Raw genomic sequence first — 4,483 nt, forward strand, 5'->3', positions numbered from 1 at the left:
AGAGGTGGATCAAAACTTTTTACACCCAACCATTTGGTCAATTGTGCATCAAATATGTCCTAGTATTTTAAAAAATTGATTTGGTCCAATTTTGCAACAATTATTTGGGAGGTCCTTCACAAAAAAACCTCCTTTTGGGCACTCGGAAAATGGAAAATGGTTTTCTCGTCCAAAGAAAATGAAAACTTCCTTAGGAAACATTGTTTGCCATTCCAATATGCACCCTTGTGCACCATATGGGATCATCTGAACAAATTATGCCATGAATGTGGCCATAAGATTGAGCATTTGGGTTGAAAGCCATGAATCTTCATACATGATAGCTCATTTCTGAGAACATTTTTTTAATATAATTGCCATATAACAAGTTTATTATTTTTCCTGGTAACTTGATCATATATAACGACACAATGCAAAGATTTTCCAATTTTTTATTTTTTTGAATTTTTTATGCCCGTTTCAAAATGCGGTCAAAACGGCGGGCATGACCGTTCCTAGCTAGTGGTTGAATCTTGGAAAACTTTTGGTGTTTCTCTAATTAAATAGATACTTTTGTACCTAAAAATGATTTTTGGGAAAAATAAAGAGCAAACTATGAGGCAACTGCAGTTTAAATTTGACCCGCTTCCGACTGAATCGGCAGAAATTTGTCTTTTTCACGAGAGGTGAACCAAAGCTTTGGACACCCAACCATTTGGTTAATTGTGCATTAAATATACCCTAATATTTTAGAAAATTGATTTGGTCCAATTTTACAACAATTATTTGGTAGATTCTTCACAAAAAAAACTCATTTTGGGCACTCAAGAAATGGAAAATGATTTTTTCGTCAAAAGAAAATGAAAACTTCCTTAGGCAACATTGTTTGTCATTCCAATACGCACCGTTTCTTTCTTGTCACATATGATGACACAATGCGAAGGTTTTTCATCTTGAGGAGGTGCTAGAACTGGCGAATGCTACAACTAAAGCACGTAGGGGTGATGCCGGCGGTGAGGCGGTAAATTGCGGTTGTGCGCGACAGCGCAACGACGGGAGGGTCAACGATGTGTTCTATCTGAGGGAGAACAAGGAAGATGGGGAAGAAAGTATAACGTGGGAGGTGAATCAAATGGTTAGAGATGAAAAAATCATAGGGTCACGAGGCGATCGACCGAAATTTAGGCTGATTGACCCACACCTATCAGCCGCCTTTTGGAAAATGGCATGATCCAAATTTGCAACACAGATTTGTAGGCATTTAAAAAATCTGGAGATTTTTGAGTCCAAATTTTGGATATTTGAGCGCGAGACAGCCGGCCAATGAGAAGCGAGGAACCACCTCCACGCGGATCACCAAGCTGGACACGATCTAAGCCGTCCACCACGCACCCATCCAACGATGGATCTTCTGAAATACCAAAACCCTAATCCACCTACCCACCCACCCTTTCTTTCTCCAGATCGGATCGAGGCCGCCCCACCTACTCTCCCTCGTCTCCTCCATCCCCATCCATCACCGCCGCCACCATCCCGATCCACCACCGCCGCCACCAACCCCATCCACCACCGCTGCCCCCACCCACCGACGACCTCGTCTCCGTCACCCCCCTCATCTCGTCTTCATGGCGCGACCATGGCATCCCCCTCCTCCTTCTCTGCTAGGGTTAGGATTTCTGCCTAACTGTCCGCCGATCTGGCAGCCATCAGCTACTCCGGTCGATTCGCCCACCTCGTCCGCGTCCTCCTGCCGATGGTGGCGATCTCCGCGTGGACCGCCCTGGCGCTGACGGAGTGCATGGCGTGCCCCAGCTCAGACATGAGCCTCGGGCGGTCGGCACAGCACACCGATGCCCTGACACGCTTGGCGTCCCAGCGCTCCTCCTCCACGCCCACCTCATCGCTCTCCCCCGGCACGGCCACGTCCGCCACCACGCAACCGTCCGCATCTTCCCGCAGCACCCGCACGTGCCGCACCACCTCACCGAGCTCACCTGGGAGGCCGACGGGAGGAGGCTGCGCAGCGTGGCGAGGTGGGTGTTGATGCGCTGCCACTGCTTGCGCTCCGCCTCGCTGTGGCTCCACCACCGGCGCAACCTTCCCCTCTGCAGCCGTCGCGGCGCCGTCCTCCCGCGATCCCGACCATGCTGAGCCTCCCCCTCATGCCTCTCCCCCTACCCCCTCCAGATTTCTCTCTTAATTTCTGTGTCTCTCTGCAGGTACCCCGGACGCGAGGGTGGAGCGTTGACCGGAGTTAGGAGATGTGGTTGGACAGGCGCGACAAGGATTGGCAGTAGGTCAGCAGACACCGCTCCTGCTATATATGCTAAGCTGCTGCCAATGTTTGTGCGATGGTGCCGGCTTAGAGCATCATATCCAATAGCTGCTGCCTATAGATGTGCTTGTTGTGGTGTCATGTGCTTCTCCTGAACCTGTTGTACGCTTAGCTAATTAAACGTGCAGTTTTTTAGTATTTTGGTCTGACGGCTTCAACATTTCTTTTTTTTGGCTCAAGTTCTTAACTGATGAGCTTATGTTGAACTTTAGTTTCCTCTTGTCCGAGATGTGCATGTCTTTGGCTCATGTGTGGATAGTAATTTATCAATGAGCTCGAGACCATAACAGTGTAGACTCGCGCTGGTTTTGTTTAATCTGGACAGTGTTGTGTTTAAGACTGTTAGTCCAAGGTCTGTGTAGTTGTAGAATGGAGCTATATGATGTCAGAACATTTCATTTACAAGGTCAAATTTATACTCTCTGTATGCTGATCAGTTTGTTACTTAATGTTCGTGCAGTATCGGCGACAACAAGAAGGCCTGGAAGACCGAACACTGCAGGTATGTGCAGTCGCTGCCAAGCTTTCTGATATTATTAGCCTACCAGATAATTTCTGATATTGCCTTTTGGTGATTACAGGGCACTGAAGATAAAGCTTACAGAAAGAAATAAAGATGGCCATATTCTCACATACTCCTGGATTTCATTTACATCAACTTCTCAAGAGAGGAGTACTCCTTTTTAGTAGTCTCAGTTTAAAGTAAATTAAATGAAAGGAGTACTCCTTTTCAGTTGTCTCAGTTTAAAGTAAATGAAAGGAGTACTTGCTCCCTGTACTAGTTACTTCTACTACTTATTTTTAGTTGTTTAGTACTACTGTGTAGATCTGTGATACTAGTCTAGTCGCTTGTATAATTTTGTTTATTAGTGTAACCTGAACCATGGAGTAGTACCCTGTTCGCATATGTGTGATTATGTGTGTTCTGTAGTCTCTAGCTCCAGTACATGTGAACTATATGTTCTGGTGTAAATCATTTTCATTCTATCTTATAAACATGTTTCTTCAATAGCTATTTCTGTTCAAGTCTTGTTGTCACTGATGTTAGCATTTAGTTTGTCTCAAGTAAAAAAATACTAAAAATACAGTGTACAAATCAGCCCAAATATGTGAGCCTCGGTTCTGAAAACTAAAGAGTTCATATATTGGTAGATAGACTGTGATTTAGGATATGCTAAACAGAAAGCTTTATAAGATGGAACTCTCAATATCATGACTTCACTTTGTCCTTTAATTTAATATGGTTAGAACTACCATGGTTTTTTAAGTAGTTGGGGCATTAAGAAACAGTATGCTGGATGTTTGGCCTTGCCTCCGTCCTTCCATGAATTCATGCTTGTGCATTGCTAGTTATTGCTTTTTTTGCAGGTCTTCTTCTTCCTCGATCTGGTGCAGCAGCAACAATTCAAGGTCATGGTCATGGAGCAGCAGCCATATATTTTTCTTCTTCTTATTCTTCCCTGAGATGACATGAGATGAGGTTTGTTTTCCTCAAGGTCATGGTGCAGCAGCTCGATTTGATTTGATGTGATTGGATTCAGTTTCCTCATGCCTCCCTGTTTGCATTGCAGGCTCTGTTGGTCGGTCTTCAATTCTTCATGCTTTTGCTGCTACTGCTACATGAGGACCCTCTTCAATTCTGCATCCGTTGCGGCTGCCGCAGCTTCCACCTCCAGAAGAGCACATGCTCCTCGTGCGGTTACCCGGCCGCCCGCATCCGCAAGTGTAAGCCCCCCTCCCTCCGTCCTAGATCTCTAGGTCTGTTGCTGTCATGCGCCATGTTCTTGATGTTGCGCGACCTCATGTGGATGCCATGAACGGTGCTGCTCCTGCGTGCAGATTTGATTCGCCGCATTAGTATGCGGTTGTTGTCTCGCCGTGGTTGTTCAAACTGAGATGCACCCAGTTGATTCTTCATCTCGGGTCATAAATTTTTCTGCATTCCCTATTGATGTAGCTTGTTGGATGCATAGTTTGATCTCCCAATGGGAATTATTAGTGAATGGTGATGTCTGTGGTCACGAGAATGGTGATGTAGTAGCTGGTATGCTTGATGCGTGTATGTCCATCTCTTTACTGTTTTGCTAGAACCATAAATCCTGATGCGCATGATGATCATGGTCTGGTTTGTTAGATCTATTCTGCTGGTGCTTAAAGTTTGACATGCCT

General features: G+C 45.5%; 1 pseudogene; it reads right to left on the bottom strand.

The window, feature by feature from the left end:
* Positions 1-1,689: 1,689 nt before the first annotated feature.
* Positions 1,690-2,550, bottom strand: LOC123152794 (transcription factor AIG1-like; annotated as a pseudogene).
* Between the last annotated feature and the right edge of the window lie 1,933 nt (positions 2,551-4,483).

Source organism: Triticum aestivum, chromosome 7A (genome assembly GCF_018294505.1).
Source record: "Triticum aestivum cultivar Chinese Spring chromosome 7A, IWGSC CS RefSeq v2.1, whole genome shotgun sequence".
Classification (NCBI taxonomy): Eukaryota; Viridiplantae; Streptophyta; class Magnoliopsida; order Poales; family Poaceae; genus Triticum; species Triticum aestivum.